Here is a 25,315-nt window from a genome sequence, read left to right on the forward strand (position 1 = left end):
CTCTCGTTGATGTTGTAATAATAAGTAAACGATTGTTTCTTTGTCTACTAATGTAGTCCCGTTTGTCAGCGAGTTCAGTCAATCTGTCTAACGTCAGATTCGAGTTTCACTTATTATCGTACGGCGGCGATTTGCATAAGAATAACAAGGAGGATTATTGATGTAGGTACCTCCCGCCCAGCAGCCTCCACGCGCCGAGGATCCGCAGGGGCGAAACAATGGAATAACTTCTTACGTTTGTAATGTGACTCAGTAAGTTAATAACGGTTATTAATTATAACAAAGGAACAAATATCTGGCATTCAATTATTGATATGTGTTAGTTTAGCGAACTCTCAATTGGAAAGAATATACTGCTTGTTTTTAGCAGTAGATATTAAGTTCGCTCGTCCGCACCCGCTGCCGCTTGTGCTTGGCGCCAGCCGTAATCTTAATTTGTTCTCTTTTCATGTTTGCTCTGTATACATTCTCTCTAAAATGGAATAATTTTCTGTAACGCACCATCGACGTGAGCTGATGCTTGTTCCTCCATCGATATTGTATGCAAATACGACTTGTTAGTTAGAAGAAAATGTAGACCTTTTTCAATTACAATAAATCAGAATCTAACCATGCCGGGTCTAGAAAAACATTAGTTTGTGCATATATAATACGTATCATTGGTATAATGTTAATATTATGAGTCTGCTATATACGAACCGGTGTTTTAATATGAATTAAAAAGGTTTGATTGTTCTTAATTACATAATTCATATTTTATTGTTAACAGTAAGCTTTGTCTCAACAATTTAATCAACTTCCTTAACAATAACAAGGGTCAAGCTTAAGTAATTTAAGTGTAAAGTTCGTAGCTGGAAGTTGTAGCACCTTTACGGGCGGCTAATGCAATTACAGCCTTCCTAGCAGGCGTCGCTACTAACTTTAACATTTCCGTTACGGCCAGGGCTACCGTCCGCGTTACACTGTGAAACATATTACACTATACATATTATACACTAACAAAATATGATTTATAAATGTAATATTATGAAGGAAACTCAATTAGAAAGAAAAACTAAAACTCAAACATGTTACATGAAATCCATCGATAAATATCCGATTGTTCCGACAGGGACCTCAATCGGTCACTAAACTAACTCTGACCGCTTCAAATTAACCTTAAATAAACGAACGGAAACAGCGGTACATTCCCACGATTAAAATTCCGGATTCCCTTTTTGCGGAGGTGTTCACAATGAAAGCCTGAATCACGGGCCGCAGTCCGAGGCCCGCACGGACTTAATTCAATCATGATAACTGCGGCGGGTCGCGAGCAACAAATAAATTGACCGATGACCGCCCTTACACCTTAGGGATGTTCCTCGCATATTATAATACAGGACTTGGACAAGTTCTTCACATCGCTGACCATTTCGCCCTTCAAAATGTTTTATTTACTGACAGCTGTTAGCCGTCTTTCAAATCTTTTAAATAATCTTCCAGTGATTCTTATAAGATTCGGTGTTTTAGCTACAAGATATACTATTTATTAGTTTTCCTTGATCCGCATAGATCTTAAGTTCAATTATTACGTTTCCATCTTGATATTCCCTCCGATTTAGTATATTGTCTAAATGTTTAAAATATATTAAGGGTGCCAACCCTACCGTTAAAGAAGGGCTGTAGTACCTGGCGGAGCGCTATTCAGGGGCGACCTTGCAGCACCAGATAACAATTGAGAGTCGCCGCAAATTCAATATCCCGAGGTGTCGCCGCCTGCGACCATCTCGCCACCGCCAGCGCCACTAGGATCCCCTTTCCCCCCCGCAACACCCCCAGCACCCCCTGGTATCCCCCGGCGCCCCCTCACACTACCCTCACACCTCGTGTCCAGCGTCCACTCGAACACTCGGCCCCTGTCCAATGTTAGAGGGGATATAACCACTTAACGTGAACTGAAGTCTAGCTTCAATTGAATTTGGCTACCTACTGTCGCCAGTGTTCAAAATATAATTGAATTTAGCAACGTCCGAATTATCTCACACACCGTTACACCTCCTGTTTACCTAGAAAATATTTATTTTGAGTGTTGTCTCTGTACAAAAACAAAGCTTAAAGCATAATATTTCTTGTTTATAATTTGATAGGCAATAGATTTGTCATAATTTTTCCAGCGTCAATAAATCTAGAGAGAAGTATGTTAAAGTTACCGGAGACTTTGAAAAAGTTATGAATATCTAGAGACAGGTACCGAGCTTTATCAGTTGGTTTGTAATATATCTGGAGTGTAGGAGAGCGTCGTCCGAGCGTCCGTCGGCCCGCCCGTGGCCCGGTGGACCGGCCGCGGCATATTAAACGACGATTAACCCACCGGCCGCCCGCTCTGATTTATGTGAACTATTAAAATCTACGAAGGCAGTGAATTAATTGCGCTACTTCAGTGTTGGCTGCTTTATTAATTGGGAGCGAGTCGCCTGTTTTTATGGACATTTCCCTTTCCTTGGTGCCCTTATCTTGACCCGGTCCGATCCAATTTGTTCGCTCACGTTCTGTTAAATCTCGATAGCTATTAAACCCCACCTCGGGACGAAACTCACTATGGACGTGATCGATACACGAGGTTATTCTGCTATAATCAACGTGTCAAGGAAACCGGCGATTAATATTCAAAAACGTTGGTACCGCGACCTGCGGGTGGATTTGTAACTCGGCCGAGAGAAAATTATGTGCGTAGATGGACGGCGGACGTCAAAACTCGGTGGAAGTTTGGACATTTACATTTAAATGTGGACGAGAGAAAATATTACCCCGCGGTGTGCGGTGGAGCGAGGTACGGGAGAAATTATGAAGTACAATCAGAGAGTGTGTTGTGATTCTCCGTGTAATACGAGTACATTAACGCTCGTTACAATTATTATAATGTTTTTCTAACTTTGGATTGTTTGTATTTATATGTTATAACTCTGATTCAATCTATTATTCTATGTTCTAACATACCAACACAATACAAATAAGTGTAGTGAATATTGTCTGTATGTCTGTACACACTGTATACACAGCTATGGATGTGAGTCCAACCCTTATCAAAATAGGTGTTGATGAGAAATTCACAGCACCTGTGTCGCCCACACGCATTTATCTCTGAACGCGGGGTCCTCTCCGGCTAAACTATGTGTGTGTTATACATGTAGTGTCTGAATTTGAACTGGAATAAACATCAAATCCGTAGTAAAGTCCATATCCAGTGATACCTCAGATAAGAGCACTGGTCCCCGGAGCGATCTCTCCACGCCTGAAGGAGAACCCTCGATAGATCGCTCTCATAAACCTTAGCTATTTAGATCATCTTAGCGGTTTTCGCTTTTTATACTTCGTGACAGACGCCCAGATTGCAAGACCCTACTTATCAACGTAATAACATATTCGTATGGGTCCCGTATATTGGGCGATATCAGTAAGGTAGACAAGAGCTGATAAGTTTAATAGGTGTGTGCACATTACATGCGAATTGGGTTAAGGTATAAAATTGATTGAGAGATGCTATCGATACGGCTCTACGTATATATACATATATATACAGAGCGTTATAGCGGACAAAACTAAATACTTTCGTTGTTGTTATAGAAATATATAAGGTAATTGTTTAATTATAATAAGTCCTCTTGTTGTCATCTGCGAACCTGATCGGTGATAAAGACACGTCACTTTAAAGACAATGTCAAACAATGATGCTGTCGTTTAGACTTGCAGCCTTTCTCTGCTTGCTCAAATGATCTGACATATTGAATAAGATTATTTATATTGTGACTTTAAGTACACGGGACAAACATGTTTACGTCTTCTCTACGCAACTTATAATTAACTGAGAGTAGAACTTACGTGTGTGAACTATTATTACGTTTTATTCATATGACGTTTTTGATTATTTGTTACATGGACATGTAAAACATACTTGTTTATACCAATTATTATTTAATTATTGAAAACTTTCTTGGAAGTTTACGGTTGAATCGATCTATTGGTAGTTGGCATCCGCTTTGCGCTCGAAGTCGCATATTAGATCTTTTTAAGTAATTTTTGAGACGGAATAACTTTGAATGATATTAATTTGCTAGTGTTGAAAGTCTTCCGGGAGTTTTCATTATGTAACTGTTGTTATTGTTCTAACAACAATATTATGGTAAAGTAATAATATATTTTATGTGTACAGTTTTCACATTTATTACATCATGATGCCTCATTTCCATTGATGGCTTTGTTATGATATTAAATTTTCCACGTACTTTCTAATACGCAACCTAAATTGCTGCTTTTTTTATCAACTAGTTTTCATAAACAAGAACAAATAACATAAGTATTGTTATACTTAAAACTGTTTTATATATAAATGATAATGTCATTGCAATATATGACCTTAATTGGAGTGTGATTAAATTGAGGTTTGCTCAATTGATTTTTGTAAATTATTATGGAATTTCCCTCATGTAATATTTTGGATCTAACTATATATTAAAAAAAAATCTATACAAGTAAATGAACAAATTTATATTAACTATTGAAGTAGGTCATTTAATGCGGTGAAGAAATTTGTCATAAACAAACTTTATATTATCGCTTACGGATATTTTAATTGAACCGTGACACATGTACGTACAGGAATATCGAGAAGGAAAACTATTTATTAATGGAATTAATTCTATTTATATATAACACCACCTAACTGATAGCACACACCTACACACATGTAGGGACAAACATATAACCGATAATGCTACCTATGCTAAAATAATTAAACCGTCGATTTGATATTTTTTTTAAAGATCTAGTTAATAACTGATGTAGACGGAGTTGAATAAAACATAAAAAAATTGAATAAAAGATTTAACTTTTTTCAATGCACTATTATAAATAAATATCGTATGTTTGCGGCGATGAGTCGGTCAAATGATTTGAAATCACACTCGCGATGTTATTACTGTGCGTGTGTTTCAAGAGTACCGAAACTGACTTGGAACATGAAAATTTTATTTATACATATAAATACATCGAACATTTATATTGAATACATAGCTGTTATGTAATAAGTTAGTATATAAGTAAGATGGAGCAATGTACCAAAAACTTATCTAGTTTTATTGGCAGTTAGATTTGAAGATTATGAGGGTATCTGCGGAGGCTGGTGTCGGCAGCAGCGATGCCCGCTGGCGATCATAAAGACGTCTGAATGCGCCTCTAGGTGTGACCTCCGACCTCGGACCTTATCAACGACACGACTTGGACATTTCACATCGGATACTTTGATTGGATTACTCTTTATAATAACATTCCTCCTGTATAGCATCTAGTATAGTTATCGCTAACTCAATAGGGTACTTCGAAGTTTTTAATGTTGAAATCGATGAATGTGCTTTTTATTTTAGGTTGTATGATACTTTGGTATATTATTTTTTGTGGAAGATCCTATTGCTTATAAAATAAGTGGCTCATGGCGTATTTATCCGTATTTTGTCAAATTGTCTAGGCAAGTTAAATTTTCTTGTGTGTTTGAGTGTTTCACTTGCATCTGAACTTTTCCATTTATAATATCGTTACCTCTTAAGTAGTTCTCTCCATAAAGATGACCCAGGTCCTCGCTCCGGGCGATTCCTTGATGACTCTGAGTACATGACGTGCTCTCCTCGTATCACAGTACAGACAGTTGAAGATAAATCTTCAACAAAGATTTCATCCCAGCGTCTCAATAATTCAGTAATCTCATTTGAAGGAGAGTAACTCAGAGCACGGAGTCGACGAGTTTCTATTGAAGGAACGTTTCCGCTAATCTAATCACGGCTTTGTATCGCGTTTTTTATCTCTAGATATTTTTAATATTCTTTCTCTTGAGTCCGCGCCGCGCGGCTCAAAGGCGGACTCGAGTTATGAAATTGTTCGAGCGTTAATTGTAGACGTCCAGTGGCGAATATTAAAACGGCCTCGTGTGCGCTCAGCTTTATAGTTAACCTCGTACACGAGAGGACAAGTTTCAACATGGCTGGGAAAAATAATATTTAATTTGCGAAGTTGGACCCTAGATATCTTGCTTTGAATGTAATTACGCTCCGGCTTACTGTGTATTTTGTAACTTGATTCCGAACTCAGCTTTACAGACACTCGTTGAATTTTTATTTTTATTTAAATGACTGCTACATTTATAAGAACGTACATATATGAAAAACAGAAATTAAACCACTATTTAAATAAACATACTACCAGTTTCATAGAAAAATCTTAACTAAAATGTTTTTGACTATTATACAGATAATGATAAAAAGGCTTCGTTTTCCAAGCTAATTCCATCCCACATTGTATCCAGCATCACCTGGCAGTCATCCCGCCAACGACATTATCCGCTTCATTAAGCGGAGATAAAAAACAAAGCGTTTCCTAATGGGTTTTCCGATTACCAATCACTAGAAAAATTGTTGGAAGCTGTGTGACGTCACTCCGCCCACAGCCGCCGCTCACCATCACTGATAATTATATCACAGGATGTATTTTAGTATTCATTTGATGTTATTTTTACTATTATCTTTATTAAACTGATGCAAATCATCAGAGTAAATAATATAAAGACTACTTAAGATGATGGCTAAATATGTTCGAAAGGTTTTTGCATTTGATCTTGTATTAAAATAAACTCCTTCCAAGTTAGCGCGTTCCGGAGGACCCGAGCCGATATAACATTGAGACGTAAACTCCGAATCCAAAAGGTTTGGCAATAAAACAGGTCTGCGTACAGCGGCTCGTGGCCATTATTTCATTACTGGGCCCAATAAAACGAATTAAAACCTAATTAGAGACCGCGATTTTTGAACATTAAAAGAGGGAGGAATTAATTAGTGGAGGGCAATGTTCCACTTCGGCGAGTAATGGCCGATCCTGCCGTCTCCACGACACGACCGGGAACAGCTCACAGACCGGCTGGAGATATGACCAGAGAAAAACTACGATTTCATTTTACTGTCAATAAAATAAACTAAATAATCACACAGTAATATGTCAGTAAAAACATTCAAGTGAAAACGCTATGTGATTTAATTGTCGTATTCAATGACCGCTGTAAGCCGGTAGTTTGAGACACACGCAGTTGAAGGAAAAACCTCGGCCTGCGGTATTCTTAAGATCCGCTTTGAGGAGGTTCCATTGAGCCAGCGCTGAATTATTCTGTTTGTCCGAGTTCTCAAACATTTGCCTGCGCCGCTTCATTGTTTAGTCTTATTTCTCAGCATCACCGCGTGTCTGATACTTAATTATTCACAACGTGCCTTATAAATAAGAAAGATTTTTCCTTTTTAACTAATATACGCAATATATACATGGTAGGAATAAATATAAATAATTCTCAAAATGGAATCAATCGCCCTCTTCCATAAACACCTTAACTCTTATTTAGGTCGGTCATTTGGAGCAAAACAAATTAACTGGAAGGTTCTATTTTCCTATAATTGTTGGCGGAACTTTGACAGCGGATAAAATGTCGCGAGATTTTTGCTAATTACGAGGAAATATCGACCCTCCAGAGGGTTAGTGACTGTTATTAAGACGAAATTAAAATATTATTATTATTATTATAAGGGATTGCTTCGGAAGGTTTTCACTTATTAACGCTATAATAACTTAGGAAATTATAGAATTAGGTATATTTGACATTGTTGGGGTTCAAATTTTTAGAGAAAAAAACAGGAAATTAAGTATTGAATTAACAGTTGAAGCTATTCTTTAGAAATGCAGACGGAATCAATGACTGTAGTTGAACATTACATGCTGACGTATACATACAACTTTTTATTGTATTCGTACATTATTTATGTTGAATATTTTAATAAAAATATCTAAATGAAACAAATAATTAAAGATGACGTCACAGCCTCAGGTGCAGCCGTGATTGATGATCATCATCACCCTCATCTCACTCGTCACCCTCATCACCCTCATCACCCTTTCGTAATTGTTCGTTCCGGTCGGTCTTCATTCAACAATCAAAGTGCGCTAAATTAGTTTAGATATTTAAATTACAAGATGCGCCTGTGGCGATGCGCGCATTCACACGGCACGACAGCGACACGACCACGACAAAATGACGATCGATGTTACGTGACGTACGACTGGTGAGAGTCTAGTTACAGTAATGTGTCTTCATGCAACGTGAGCGAGTCAGTCATCCAGCTCTTTCACATTCATCAACATATATAAATTTATGTGAATTTTCTTAAACTACTTTTAAATATAAAGTAGTTCTCTAGGAATAATAGCCCTGGAGACGGTTGGTCCAGCTGTTCTCAGGGGAGGGTATATCACTGTCATCAGACCGGTATCCCTTACAGCGAGGTGCGATCCTGTCGGAATATATAAATATGTGTTCTGTTTATAAAAGATTGATTCCTCGTTTTGAAAGTTGCTTGCTGTATTTGATCTTCACTACGTGTAGTCTCTCTGCTCTCCTCTCCAAGCTTCTAATTTCTTTTGAATAATATCGAAGGTGAGTTTCGTCTCCTAAATATATTTAGGAACTTTGAAATTTATTTTTCAAGATATATAAGGCACGTACAGTTCTGTGTTAAAATGATTCATTAAGAAAACATAAAAAGTAGGAACAAAGTTTCCATTGTGTTCATGAGACAAAGGACTTTTGTTAGACGTTCGGTAGGTGTCTGAAGAGAACGAGACGCGGAGACAGTGAAACGGTGTCGACCTGGACGTGTTGCGAGTTACACGTCTATCATATACTGATTGTCACCAGGTCACATGGAGACTATGCATCGGTACAAATAGTTCAATCACTCTTATATTTTATTATATACGTACGTCTGTACGCTGTATAAATATGACCTAATCTTGAATACCGTCTTAATCTCATTGTGTGGGAATTGAAAAACTTTCTCGTTTCCAGTCAATTATATCGGAGGAAGGGAATCTCCGCCAGATATTTATTCCAAACGTCTCTGTCGCCTGACCGGAGTGCAGCCTTCGATGGTCTCCCGCTCCCGCAGCGAGATGCGTCGAGGGATTGTTTTTAATTAATTAATTTTATAATATCTGGAGGCGCGTCTTGACTTTATCGGCTGGAATTCGAAGCAATTAGTATTTTATTATGATATAATTTTTGGAAGGGTTGAGGTCGAGGTGCTGCCAGATGGGCCGCCGTGTAATTAAAACGGAACTGAGGTGGAGAGAACTTTTGCTTTTTATTAAATTATACACTTACGTTTAGGCATTCAAGAAAAATGTTCGGTTAAAGAGCAACTTGAAAAAAAATATTACGTGGGCCTGCAATAAGTGTCGAGAAAGTATCTGGAGTAGTGAAGGGAATATAAATATAGGATTAGGATTATAATAATTATTTAAAATCTTAACCGTTACGTTACGGTGGAGCTGAGGTGTCTATATATATATTCATTTTGGCTGCTGTGGTGAGTCTACATCACTTAAGCCCTCCTACTGTCTGCTGTAATGCGACATGTGATAGAGAAACATTAAGTTTCATATAAACAAACAACCGTATCCATCACAAACGTATATTAAATTTATGGAGCTTTTGTATGGTGAGTTTTATATAATTTAAATCAGTAGAGTTAGTTTTGATGTGAGTGATGTGAGTGATGTGTACAGCCATCTCTATGTCCTTCATAATACCTCACTCTATATGTTTATACGCTACACTTGAGATCAGTATTGTCATTTATATTCTACATAGTAAACTATTGTTAATCATATACAGTTTTTAAAGGACTATTTTATTTTTATTTCTCTAAGTTTCTAAACCGAAGAGGAATTTAATTATGTTATAAGTATCATAATGTAAACACCACCACTACTCTAAATGAGTTATCTCGTATGTAAACATCTTCATCAACCTATGTTTTTATTATGAGTCGTTATATTGAAATACCTACGAGCTACCTTCAAGGTGTGAGTGGGCGTGTCCAGGTACGCCTCACCTGCGCAGGTAGTCACGCCCTCCGACCGGTGGGCGTCACCTGTCGTAGACCCGATACGTACATGCTACGGGCTACACCTGTTCGCTTAGATGTATTAAAAAATGTGTACATAAGGTAAGCAATTATTTAAATAAAATTCTTAAAATTTTTATAAATTTACTCAATGTACAGTTATATATATAACGAAGGTCGTCATATATAAGATAGTGATGATTATAATAAAAACTAAAAGTAGGCGTATCTGCTGTAGAGTCATTCTATATCCGACAGTCTCTAGAGCTGTTCTCTACTAACGGACACTTAGACACGAATGAGGTATCACAGGCGACATCTGCTCCACTGACCTTATTCATGCATTACATATAACTATATATACATATACATGCCTTCACACAACAGCCTTTGATCGTATTCCTTACCTTCCACACTCACACACACAGATAATTTATATTGTGATTGTATAAATATAAGTAGAGACAACACTCCCGTCTATACAATGTAAGTTAATAAAACGGTTCCTTGTGATTGTACTGAACGCAGCGGAAAAAATATAAACATGTGACGAGTGAAGGGAAACGGAAATCCCTTACCTTCGGAGAAAATTATAGCCTTCGAGAGGACGCGGCTGAGGACGGCTCGGGTTTTTTGAGAGAAAGCGACACGGAAGAGGAGGATCCGAGCACGGAGGTCTTAGAGGAAGGGTTGACCTCCGCAGCTGACCTTCACTCACACGGACCGATACAAACTCTACTTATATTATATACAAATTTAATATAGGGAGTCTCTGGGAAATAAAATATGGTTTTGTTTAGAATTCCTTGTTATATAATTTGATATAAATTTACTATATTAATATTTAAATTTATTATCAGTTTGTAAAAAATGTTGTTACCAACATCTGATGGCTGGGAAACTATTTTTATATAAAAAGTAAATATATATAAATATTTGTTTATTATAAATCATCATATAATGTAGAGTGCGGTCCACACTCGTCTCTACACGCCACCTCGATGTTCGTTTTTTGTTCGCTCTCTCCGAACTCTACTCACTTTACATAATTCGGGTCGATCTATTTGCAAACTCTTTGTTTTCGTCGCGTCGTGTACAAGAACCTTCGTAACACGGACGAAGCCTATTTTGTAGAGTCATAGAACCGAAGTTAGATGAGTTCGTATTATTTTATTTTTATAAAGTTAATGAAAATTTTATATAATCTATATATGACGTATAGATGTAGAGTTCAAACAAATCTTTCAAATTCTTTGTATCAATATAATTCATGTGTGTGTGTCGCCTGTGATGGCGTCTGTCTCTGTTTATAATGGAACACCTTCGCCTCGTCCCCGTCCCGCTAGTGTTAGTGTTCCGGAGATGTTGTCGGAACAAACAGACTGATGTACAATAAACATGTAACGAGCGACGACAAACATGAGTCTGTTTGTAGTCGGCCGACTGCGGTAATTGAAATTTTAATGGAAACAGGTGCCTTCGACGTACAACGTACGAATACGTGGAGAGGACACGTTAACGTATCACATGTAGTCGGGGTGGTAAAGAAACTTAACATTGCGAACTAATTTTAATATATAACTATGTTACGTGTTTTATAAACATGTTTTTTATACTCGTACTTGTATATTGGCATCTGGTTTATTACAGTCGGCTCCCTCTCTGGATGAGGTTTTCATTCGTGTAATTGAATCAAGGAACAATCTTTTATTTATTTGAAGTATGAAGTGTAGATTTCGTTTTCGTGTAACAGGAGCGGTCGTAATTCCGTCTCAATAAAACCTTGATGTTTGTTCTGGAGGTGGCGAATTTCAATCAAAGTGTTGAGTCGGAGTAACGAGACGTCTTATTGTCGAAAAACAGCCTCCGGCGGAGTGAAGCGCCGACCTGGAGTGAAAGAGATGAGATGAGATGAGATGAAATGAGAAATTAGATTACGGCAGGTTTGAGGTACTCACGGCAGACGTGGATTAGTTCGTTACTTACTGTTCGCTGTTCCTCGTTAGCTTCATAGAACGGTTCCTCTTTGTAAGTCCTTTCATTTCACTCAACGCTCGTTTTATTTATTATGATTTTTATATATGAACTATACTTTTTTTATCAGTTGTTACATCTCTTTTCATTCAGTAACCTCTTGTCATTGAAATAAAAATAAGATTTTGGTGATGAAAATTTCATCTCGTCTACTCGTGATAGTTGTGGCAAAGTAACCGAAGCGTCGGGAGTGTGAACTTTAAAATAATAAAAAGTTGTTTATCAGAAAACCTTTGTTATATTTAAATGAATGTTCGCGATAGTCTTAGATATCATTAACCTCTCGTCAAATTATTAACATCCGTGCGTGTAGAGACATCTCTTACGTAATATTACGTCTATTTATTAAATAAACGCATCATAAGCGAGCTCTCCCTCCTCGCTCCAGGTAGGCCGCTGTGGCACAGCCTCACCCTCGCTCCGCGTCACTGATCCATCCAAGAGCACATCCAGAATATAATTAAATTATAAATATTCATCTCCGGTTCGTATAAATATTCATAAAAAATAAAAAAACAAACGGTTCGTGTATTGTAATGTGTTGCTGTATTAATGAAACTTATATTAGTTTCAATGAGATGTTTGAGATGAGGCCGGCTTTAATATTACTAAAATCACATTATTAACCGACTTACATAAGGTTAGGTCATGTTTGGACTTTGGGTACATATATTAAGGTGAGGTATTTGGTAGTTTCAATTACGAATAGGTTCATTACTACTGATATGATTCTTGTAAGGAAATAATCTCTGTTCTATATTAACATGTTATACTTTACAAGTTGCAGGTTTTTAAACACAAGCCACTCTCATATTTATAAACGTTTAAAAAACAACATGTCATTCAAATAATAAATTAATCAAAATGATTTTTATGACACGATGAAAGTTTCTTTTAATTGTTTGAGGATTGCATCAATGACTCTTTCGATCAGCCACCTTTGAGTAGTTGGTAGTAGTGTTCTTTGCATATGCCTAATATGTTTATATGTATGTGCATGTACATGTAAGCTTCAGTGTCTCCTCCGCATGTCGGTCGTCGAGGGCGCAATCAAAGTTTCCTCATTCATATGTATTGCCGGCGACCAACTCCGTCTATGTCCTGCCGGCCGCTGGCCACCACTCGGTACAACTACTCATTATTACCGCTGGCGCACGTTTTACATGTTATATATATAATACGAATTAGTTTAGAACCGCTTTTATCCGGCTCCAGTTAGGTTAAACATTAACATACTGTGTTGCATGAATGTATTATGAAACAGAATATTCTTCCTCAGTGAATCCTGTCCTGACCGACAAGTTCAACTCCCAAACACTGTTTACAAAGGATTCGATAGTCCTAAACATTGTCGGCTCGTTGCGGTCGAGTCTCCCTCTTTAAGTTGTGAGACCAATTAGTCAAATTGACGAAGCTACGATACGAATCGCTGTCTTTGATTGGATCCGCATTCATTTGAATATGTTACCTGACCGGTTCAATAATAACCACAGTGATCTCTCCCCGGGCTTATAATAAGTTATAGAATGTATGAGCAACAACTCTGATAGTGAAGCAGGTCTTTGGTGGGCGCGGTGGGCGGAGAGCGGCTCGATTTATCGCCTGTAGTAATTTATAACCTCTCACTATTAATGGACACTCTTACATACGTAACGTTATATATGACGCCTCGACTGTTCCGTCACTGTTAGTCTCTTAGTGGATTGTTTTGTTAGTTTTTAATCGCCGCGCCGTCTTGATACAGAACACGGACGTTTCATTCATTAGTGAGATGGTTTTGTGTTTGTGGTTATCATTTGATATTCTGCTTATATAATTGTTGTAAGAATTATAATAATTTATGACATCCGTAAGCAGAGAACATATTTGTTATATATCGCAGCGACATGGTCCCGAGCACTCGGTATACATCGTGAATGTTGTACGAGCATGCAAATGTCGTCACTAACATAATATTAGGATTTATTGTGACATTACTCGTATTATATAAGAGAGGACATGAAGAAACCTCCGAATGATTCCATTTAAGCGAGGGTCATCCTCTTAATAAGAAAACATGTTGTATCGTAGTTTTTTATTGTCTCCGTCTATTAACATGTGCCTCGTCCTCTGAGAGTATTATAACTAAGAAAATATGAAATTCAAGAAACACGACTTGTACTGTCGACGAAACAATAACCTTTCCTTGATATAATAAATGAGAAAAATAAAGATACTTTATAAAATTATAAAAGGATTTTTTGGTACCTATTAATTACGTTGGCATTTGTAGATTTCAAATAAGTTTATATAACGTGACATATGTTGATCCGTCATTCAGATTGATGATCAAGAGACCTTCCATCATCAGATTTAAACGAGCATCCGAACCATCTCTATAACATCTTCTAAACAAATTGTCTTACACGGTTGGTAAAAATAACAAAAAAATAAAACGTAGCGATAGCTTAATAATTTGAATCTTTCGGCAAAATATTTACTCGTCTTTAATAAAAGTCGTCAGCTGAATATACTTTTTGTGCTGTCAGTATATAAGCGAAGGTCTTCGGGAGTGCTCGGTACCTATCGAGACTGATGGTAGATAAGATCCGTTCTATTAGCATAGAGGACGCGGACCGCGGCCAAATATCCAGAGCTGCATACTACTAGCCAGCGACACGCAGGCGACCCCACCGGGATGGCCTGGGCCTGCGGACATTATCAACTTATTACATCACTTACTTTTATTGAACATTAATTCTGTCATATTTGTCGATTGTAGAGTTTCTTGAAGCGAACTTGAAATATTGCGAAATGTCGAATTCTATGATTCTTTATGAGAAATGTAAAAACTTTATTTGAAATTTCAGCTTCCTTATGAGGCGCGATATTGGATGAAGGTAATTTAACATATTGTCAATAAAAACCTTCCCCATTCCAATCAGACGCGTTCAGTCTCAATCAGGTGGGTCTATACAAGTGTAAGTAACGTAAGATCTCCTGTATGAATGCTCCTTTGGCGCTTGGGCTATGGAACACGCGGTTGAAAAAAATGCTTAGACTCAACGTATTAGTAAAAAGAATGTGAAAAACAAAATATATGCTACACATATCAATATGGACGACATTAATTCGCGTTTCTTCTGATAATCCATACCTTATATTTTTGTGTGTTCTATGCGAGTAAATCAAAGAAATGTCTATCGGCCATGTCTTCTCTGTACCTGACTTGTATATATATTACAATAATCGTCAATATATCTTTCAGCCCGTCATTTCACTATATATCGAATGTGTTTGTTGTCCGCTCGTTTGATCGCCCTCTCCCCCTCCCCCTTCCCCCTACCAGATCCTCGCTGCTCCTCACAGCATACTCGTCACGCGCTCCTTCCTTCAATATTGTGTAAAGCAATTTGTATGTAAATCAATTGTTGTTAATACTATTTATGTGGATGGTTATTGAGAGATACTATTTACGAAGTTTTCACAAAACCGTGAGCTGATATGATCCTTATTGTCGTATAGCTTGAGGTGAAAGTAGCGTGCGTTCGATGCGAGCTTTTAGGGCAGGTTCTCAAAAAACATAAGGTTAGGACGTGCCGCGGAGAATTGTTAAGATGCTAGTATTATGGCGGGTATAAATTTTATTATATTATAAATATGTATTTATGTGGTCGTTCGTGTGTCTCGGATGATGGCTGATGTCACTGACATTAACTAATTTGATGGATACTCTCCCTATTTTATATCTATGTCGATTTCATTTGCAAGAGAACAATTATTATTCAAGGGTATGTATAATTGCTTGTGATCAATTAGTGCTATTTCTGCAAAATTTTCGTTACAAATAATATCATAAATTCTTGGTTAATTTTATACTTCATGTCGACACTAGAATTACGTAAATTTTAAGTCGCATACACTATTGGTAGGTCTCACGACACCGTGTACGTATTATTTTTATAATACAATTTAAATATTTTCAATGAGATGTATCCTTTGAGTGAAGTTTGCGGACGTCACTCGGTGTAGTAAATAGCACTACAAATCACAGCGATCCGATCAACCCATGCGTTATTTATGTCCGCTGACATCCTCGGAGAAGCAATTCTTAATGGAAGCGGTATTCTACTTATCAAACTTCATACAGGAGTCAATTAACAATAACGTGTCGTTTGTTTTGGCAGGTTTGGAATTGTAAAATATGAGAAATTAATTTTAATCTGTTGTCATTTCTTTCAATTTTTTGACAAAATATTCTTTTTAGAATTTTATAGAAAATCTTACTTATTCGATTCCTACGTGCATTTTTCTTTCGAAATGTTTGAAAGACTTGCACCTCTGCCTGGTGCTAAGTGGTCGCTTTAACTGAGGACATCTTATAAGACACAAAATATGTCATACAAGATAACAACCACTTAAATAAATGTAACCAAATGGGAAACATGGTTCAAGAGTTTTATATAAATCGTCAAAGTTAGGAATTAATAAAATCGAATCCAAAATAAATGACATGTAAATTACTCGTCGGATATGCTGCTAAGATAAAGGTCATCTCAAATGAGTTCTAAAATAACTTAAATATAATAAATTTATACCGCATCCATATTTCGTTGTTCGGCGGTCAAGGCTAAGTTGTATAGCCGCTATCTGATGCGGTATCGCGGAGGCATCCCGTACATGTGATACAACCTTTAATTAGCTACAGTTTTGGATAATTTACGACTAGCTTTTATTTGGAGCATTCTCTTTCCTAGTTTTAATTTCTTACAAGAACATGTAACATTTTAGAATGTTTTAAAATTACGCATTGGTTGCTAATGATTGTTTTGGGTTAGTTTTGTTATATTAAAGTGTAGTTTTTTTTCTTTTAATGGTTATATCCATAAATATTTCGTATGGTTAATTTTAATTTCTTATTTAATTTATAATGTATGTAATATCCATTTATATAAAGTAATAAATCGTCATGTGTGTCGTATGGCGAACGCCTCTGGAACCTGCCTCCGATCCTAATTTATGTATTCTCATTGTCTCTGAAACCGAACACATTTAATATATTGAATCTTATAACAATCCTTTTTAATAGATATAAAGGTTCTATTATTTATACAAATTTCATATCTATTTCATTTGAATTAATATAACAGCGCATAAAATTTTATATAAAATCCAAGTGGTATAGGAACATGTAAAATGCGATGTATACGATGTGGTCTTGGCTGCCTGAAAACTCGGAGCGTGTTCAGGGTTCGTGTGTATGTATGTATTGTTCAGCAAAACATACAAATATTGAGACTTACCAGCGCTCGCAACCACGGCTCGCGGTGAACTTGTTTATTGAATTGCTTTCTCATAAAATGTTTAATAATATTATTTTTATAATATAATTACCTGCAGATGTCTCATGAAAGACATTTTTTAAGTGATTTGAATTAGGTTTTTATTAAGATTAATTCCGCTTTAATAGTACGTGTTATGTTTTATATGTATTCAAATTTAAAGATATAGTTTTGCTATAAAAAAAATAAAAAAACGATTTTATTTTTATTTATTAATAAGTATCATAAATAAAACAGAAGAAATATAATGTTTATCTCTAGACGTCTGCCCGTGATCACGTTTGCTGAAAAGTAACCGAAACGTCTGGAGGATGTAGTTTTTTAAAATGTATACATTATTTCTGAATCAGCATACATACATTGTTTCATATACATATATGTTTCACCTAATATCAACCGCTAACAATACTCTACTATAACTGTTTCTCACATCGAAAGATACGATAAAACCCATGTGGGCTACAATAAAAATAATCTATAAAACACTCCATCCCTCGCTGGACGTATTTGTTTTTTTAATAAGGGCTTCAAGTATTTATAAAGGCGAAGTTTACAACTTTCTTTTAATATAATCAGAATGGAAGTGTCCGTGTCGTGGCCCGCCTCTCTCCGTACTCGGGGACCGCAGTAAAGGCAGCTCGTTTATAGACGGTTTCAATCCGTCCTTCGTAAACAAACTGTTAGCGTTTTACTCCCGATCGTAAAACGACACCGAATCAGCGGTTTGGAGACAGCGAAGGCACTGGTATCGATATTTAACGTACTAAATAAATCCTTCTTATGTATTTATATTACGATTATATTGTGTTGATTTAATGTATTATTCTAATCATCTTCCAATTACTATCCTACATCGACCGCTCGACCAAATCTTGACAAGTGGATGTACATCAAAGCAGTCTAATAAGGAATGATCCGTTCAAGTCGGCATCCCTCCTGCGACAGATATTTGCATTTCATTTGCCGCGGGCTGTCCTTTACCAGCCATCTTTATATCCTTCAGGTAATAACGTCTTTCATGGACACGACTTGCAATATTATTGTAAAATCTATTCCAACAATTATGTACCTTATTTCAAAGCAATAAGGTTGAATGTGAAATTGTGAAGAACGGCCACTTGAACAAGGGTTGAGATAAAAGTAAACGGATTATAGCTCGTGTATCGTCTTGCTGTCCGGTCGTTTAATTTCACATACATATATATATATATATATACAGGTTTGGTATGGATGGGAGTTTGTATGTTGACTGTAAATAATATGTAAAATCTATAATATACTCAAGCAAAACATGATTATATGCTTAACAGTTTTATATTTAACAGAAATTACTGTCACAATAATATAGGCAAAAAAGCTTGCATTTGTTCTGATATAGCAATGATTATATTACATTAGAATTATGTGACAGTTTACTCGATTAAGGATGGCCTTAAATTGAGGCTATTTCAATTTCATAGTTGCTTTGGTAGACTGCCGATAATAGAGCACTAATTGGAATTTAGGTGCAGACAACACAAAACGGACGCCGTGATCGGTAAAATGTTAGACCGAGACGTATTGTAGCTGGAAGAGCTCTTGTATCAGTAATAGTAACGGCAAAGTTATGGATCATGTGCGTGTCTGTTATAGTTCTTTAATAACAATAATTTTTTAAACAGATTACTTTTATTAGTTGGGTTGTAAAGACTGCTGTCTAATTTTAATTTAAAATATTTTAAATTGATCCGACCCGTCTTAAAATATAGAAGTTATAGAGTGTAAAATTACATTTTACGTGATGCTTGAATTGTATAAGACTTTAGTAAACAATAACTTGACTTATCCTCGGCGACCGTCCAGCGTCACTCCTTGTCGCATCCATCGCCGCTGTGTTTTCGTTCAATGACAAAGATCCGTTCAGCACAATCCATGTCAATTTGTGGGCTGACAGGTGCGATTCAGAACTCAAATTGAGTCCGTGAGGCGACCACACATACATTTATATTTAACAGTCATCATATGATGAATGATAAAATACACTGAATAAACAAAAATAATATAAAATACTATAAAATATTTAATAGGGTCAAGTAATGTCAATCAAATATACTTAGCAAGTAGTTTATTTTAAATTAGTAAATTAGTTGATATTATCTTGTAACAAATTACATCGCTAGTTTTATCTTTTATTACAGAGAGAAACCATAGTAGCGGCATGGTCGTCGGAGTAGCTTTGAGTTTTGAGTTGATGGTAAAATAGTCTCCACGTCACTCGTACGCCAAGTCTAGTGAATAGGGCATGGCTTGGTCCTACACAAAACTCTCGATCCGAAGCTGGATCTGCGTGCACACTGAACTTTGACGTCCAGAGATTTAGAGATCCTATCATAGTCTCGTTGGTATATTATTTTAATACAAAATAAATATAGAAGCTACAGAAGAGGAGTTTTGCAGAAACCAATTAGCGTCACCCAGCATAATATCTGTATCAGTAATGAGTAATAACTACAAACAACGATTATCTGCGGAGCTGAGACTACGGCACGTCCCAACCTTCCGGTACTAATGACACTCATATTTTTATATAACTATATATTAGAATTGTTTCGTGATTACCTTCCATGAAATCATTTTATTCTCTTATAAAAAAGAGAGAAAGTTTTCTTATAATAAACATTTCTATAAAAGTTTGTGTGTTAAGTACTGATTAAAATACATTTATAAATTGCATTAAAGTTTATCTTATCCTGTGTTGTATCCTCGGTGTGGTGAAAAGTGTACATTAATGAGTCTTCACTTGGAAGTAATCTGCTTTACACACCAATAATCTGACATAAAAATCCCCACACAGCAATGAAATCAAGTGTTCCAATTTTTCGGTTGTCTTCGGTGACATTAAATTTGTAATCCAGTAATAGGTGCAGCAATTCTGTTTCAATTCATAACAATCGCGTTATAAAACGAATGACAATAAACGTCTAAAGCACTCGCCTCGTAAAAACATAATTTACCCCCCCTCACCCCCCTCTGAATAACCCCCGCCCCTCTTACCCTCGTAATTACGGCCACAATCAACGCTTGTAATAATGATTACGCTCTGTAACCTTCGCTAAGGATGCATTCAAATAAACAGCGGTTTTAAGAACCTAGTAAAAACTGTCTTTTTTTTAAATATTAACGAAATAGGTCTAAGAAAAAATACAATTACAGTTGGTGATAACGTCAATCTATATGTGATATTACATTAATATACAATATGAGGAATTAAATTTATTACATTGTCCGTTTTCAAATTTAAATCAAGAGTAATGTTCATATAGAGACAATAGTCTAATTACTATAATGTCAATCAGTTGAATATTAACCATATATTTGTGAGTGTGTGTCAGATCGCTATCATTCGGTTGTGAGCATCCAACCTAATCCGCGGTTTACTTCTGTAGCCAAAGTGTCATTAGAATATTGGCCGATTACTCCCCGAGGCGTATTTTTAAAGCTTCGTACAGAGAGTTAATGTGGAAAGTTTAAATTGAAATTTGATCTGAGGCTATTCACGAGAATCCTTGGCTTTAATTAAAAAGAGCAAAGCACAACTGTTTCAAAATTAATTGTATATATTACACCACGTGGCTAATACAATTTATATTTTGATTTCGTTATAGTTTATATTTCTTCAAGGGTCTTTCTTCTCATTAATATAAGTCTGGTTTTTGCATACATCACTCATTTCTGGCCAATGTTCTCATAAAATCAGTCTGCAAAAAAATTACTTTACAATTGAAATGTTAATAAACATCATGTAAAACTGAATGATTATGATTGTAAGTAGTGTGTTATTTCTAATTTTCCTTCATTACTTAGCACATAAACAAACATGTCTGTTTATTGAAAGGCAATCGTTATCATATTGGAACAACAGGCTTCGTTTACCTACACTGTTAATTAGTGTTAGCCGATAACTGACAAGCTATTAAGAACAATTAAGGTACAAACACGCCTTAAAAGAAATATACTCATAAAATGATTGTTTAACATTGGTTTAACATGTTTAGTGCACTCTAGCCAGTTTTGTGACTATTTCGTAGCATCTTAAATAAAACACAGAAAGCAGCAACACTGTTACTATGCTTGTGGTTCCGATTCATTCGAAATATATTAGTTTCTGTTGGGAAGCGAACCCACTATCTATAATCCGACCGTTACAATTCGAACGGGCGGTTTAATCCCAAAACACGTTACTCGCGCCAATGAATCAAAATGGCGGGTGACGCGTGCGCACAATCGGCCACATGTCCCTGCACCTCGTATTAGCATAATTGAATATTCTATTGTACGTGTCTAATGCAGTTACCTGACGATCGGTCAGCGCTGCATCGCTTTCGTCCTAAACGTCCCCATTCTAACCGCGACCTGTAAAGCGCTGAGCGATAATAAGTCCGCTCAGTGGTATAAGGTTACCTGTGTCGAAGGGTGCCGTAATACGCCATCTGTCGACGAAGGGACAATGCAGAGATTTATTGTCGCGAAATGCGCTCACGGGGGTTTGCGGGATTCGGTTTTTTGTTGGCTATCAAGTTTCCATTAGCTAATTTCATATCGATTTTTCGCCGGTGAAAGTTTTACCGTGCACTCATACGATTCGGAATTGATGGATCGTTTTTATTCATTCTGTACCATAAACGAGAGAATGGAGTTTACAATTCAATATTTATGAACGGAATTGGATTGCGGTTTGCATAATTTTATCTTGAAATTATAAAAAACGACTCCGCTTGGTCACAATTAATTCAGCATTGGAATATATTTTCGCTTATGATATATGTTAAGTTATTTCTCAAGTTGTGATGGTTGAATATCAGAAGGGGTGTGGATATGTGTTGAGCATTTATATTAATTGAAAACGTTAAACAGAATCGCTACCGTCATCAATAAAGCTCCTATGAAGGGTGCTCGCTACCTTCTGTCCGTCCCTCTTTCTAAACATCTGCATTATCTTACCTCCAGCTTCCCTCGAAATCAGCCACTGCACGGGCATTCACTAAAGTGCAGTAGCCATTTTGCCATCCACTATACAATTATCTGAGAGAGTTCAATCAAAATAACCTTTTATATCCTCTGCTTTAGAGTGCTTATTTCTTTACATACACGAATCTCTCAGACTCAGCTAGTATGAATGATGATATCTCTCGCATGAATCATTTTTAGTATTTTGAATCCTGGGCACAGGCACAAAGGTCTCATATCCAACGACACCGCGAGAGCGGTCGCGGAGTACACGCCGTTTAAGCTAAGAGGGTAGTTCACATGTTGGCGGTGCAATTTATCAAATTTTATTCGTTGGAAGGGCAGCGACATGTGCGCGTAGAATGAGGACCAGCGCCGGTGAAGGGCGAGCATTGAATTAAATATGGGAAGAGGTGGTTAATGGATTAGAGACAGATGAGCCAGCAGTGGAACGTTCACCGTCACCTCATGACTCGCAATCAGATTTAACAGATGTGACTCTCTGCTAGTGCCTTACTATTGTATTCAATGAGCCCGCTCCGGCTCCTGCGGCAGAGACATGTTTTATGAATTTAATTATATTAGGAAAGCATAATGTCCGCAATTCCTATCACTTATTCCTATTCAGATAACAAAAATGATTGTATTTAATCTTTATACCTGTTTAATATTAATTTAATAGGTATATATATATATGTATGGAACTGAATTTTTGCTCTTAGGTAATTGTCTTCACCAATATGGGCTATGTTGATTTTTTTTACCATAATAAAAATGATATAAAGCAGACTATAAGATTCAAATAAAGATTAAAAGAAAGGTGGAGTTATCGAATCTATGACTAATATTTCTAAATATTACTGCATAGCATCTTACCTTTTAAAATTATAAATTTATTTGATTTTGAGTCTAAATAAATTTTTTTGAGAACATAATTTTTCACGATATAATTTCTATTTATTGTTTTATATAAAGTTTGTTAAATGTTGTTGTTGATGGATGATCACGGACACCGCGGCGTCATTACAAGGGACACGGCCACGTGCCTCGCTAGAGAGATATTGAACGCGGGTCTGCGAGCACCAGCGCCAGTACGGAGTAGGTACAGATTGCATGTGAAGTGAACACGTTTTATAATATTATATTCATTACGGATACTCTCATGACCAATAAACGATATTACTATAATGTTCTGTGTTTCGTTGTTTACATTATCATAAAACATATGTCATACGTAACTTATTACAACGTAACTTATTCAAGACCGTATGAAGGCAGGTCTGTGATTGAGTTAAGACGATCTCTAACAATTACACATAAAGTTAAATGTTTGTATCATATAATGTCCTTGTTAAATCGATTCGATTTTCTTTGTGTGCAATATGTGTCTGTGTGTGAATGATTCTTAACATTAGGTTCACGGTACATTCTGTTCCCTGTAGGTATCAAGTCCTTGTGTTCCCGCGTGTGATGGATGGTATCGTCGATTACGGCCGGCGCTGACCTGTTCTTTCATATCTCGCTAATGACCGACACCTGCAACCCTTGCTGGATGGGTCCCGTTTTTGCTAACTTTTCCTTCATATTATGTGTAGGTATGTAAATTCGGGATATTCAATAATCTTTGGGTTTTTTTCAAAAACGTAATAACTTCAATTTTGTAAATAATTTGTTTGATTTTAAAGTATATAATAAAATGAAGCATTCATAAAACCAAATGATTTATATAATATTGTTTTGCAGTATTGTAATGAAATTGATAATATTAGTATAATAAAAACTATTAACAAATATTGCATTATTTTTTTGTTCTTTAAGCTTATCTCGATGTCCTTCCAGTAATGTTTGCTTCGTCAGCACCTGTCGGTGTTTGCTGTCGACTGTCAGATGTACAAGGGTCATTACTTAGGCTATTACAGGACGTCAGTAATTAATACAAGCGTTGCCTTTTCGCCCCTGACCTGCGGTCGGGTTAGGTGTGAAAGGGAAATCAATGGGGAACCTTTTATCTGGACTCACGAAAAAAGGTTTCGCAGAATTTGAGTAATATATCTTTTCATGTAAAACCCTGAAATAAAACATTTAATAAACGTGTTTTACATTTACCCGAAAAACGTTTATATGACCATGGATTTATATAAACGTGTCGATTCTTTTGATGTGGTTATTTTCTATTAAAAGTCTATGATCACAATGTATCTGACTGTGACCACTAATCTCGGCAAGTCTCAGCAGTCTGAGTCCCGTGCGGCTCGCCGATGTTATTTCCCATGCAAGCTGTAAATCAAGCGACAGCTCGTAATGTCCGTGTACCTGGGGTCCTCTAGTTGTGGCATCAAACAGTAATTAATCTTTCCCCCTCCTTCCCTCTCCTCCCCCTTACCCCAACCTCCCTCATGAGTTCTGCTCTCGAGAGTCCCCTCAGCGACATTACGGCGCCGATTTCAGGTGACCGCTGATTGATCGTTCGATGAACTTTTAATATTAATTAGATGTATAATAGTATTTAGTAAATATTCTTTGTATTAGATTACATATTACACGTACAAATAACGCAAACATTATGAGATAATCGTTACTGTTGCGATGCGATAGAATATTTTAAAGTGAATATAAACCGCACATGTCCATGTAAGACATAGTGCCTCATATCGCGTCCTCGCCACGATATATTGAGTTATCAGCTCAATGTCCGCACACCCAGCGCAATCAAATACCAGTCAAATCGCACCCACCGTTAGCTGTATAGTGTTGGTGGTACAGTTAACAACATAATTCTTTTCATATCATTGAATTCACTAATTATCTAACCTACTCAGTATAGGAAAGTCTAGCTTAGTGATTGTGATAGCTGTGAAATATGATGTCAGTTATTAAAATATACTTAATAAATGAAGTTCATTGTGGTTGAACGTAGTGGCTATGAAGCTATATTGGTATATTAAAGCATGTACATATTTTCTATGGTATACGTATATATGTAACAATCTGATTGTGTCCTCAACT

General features: G+C 36.5%; 1 long non-coding RNA gene across 1 annotated transcript; it reads left to right on the plus strand.

Annotated features, from left to right (window-relative positions):
• Positions 1–23,293: 23,293 nt before the first annotated feature.
• Positions 23,294–24,298, plus strand: LOC133318996 (uncharacterized). The gene is made up of 3 exons (XR_009752710.1): positions 23,294–23,411; positions 23,752–23,900; positions 24,128–24,298. It is a non-coding gene; the product is annotated as an uncharacterized LOC133318996 (long non-coding RNA).
• Positions 24,299–25,315: the final 1,017 nt, after the last annotated feature.

This window comes from Danaus plexippus, chromosome 10, assembly GCF_018135715.1.
Source record: "Danaus plexippus chromosome 10, MEX_DaPlex, whole genome shotgun sequence".
In the NCBI taxonomy this organism is placed as follows: Eukaryota; Metazoa; Arthropoda; class Insecta; order Lepidoptera; family Nymphalidae; genus Danaus; species Danaus plexippus.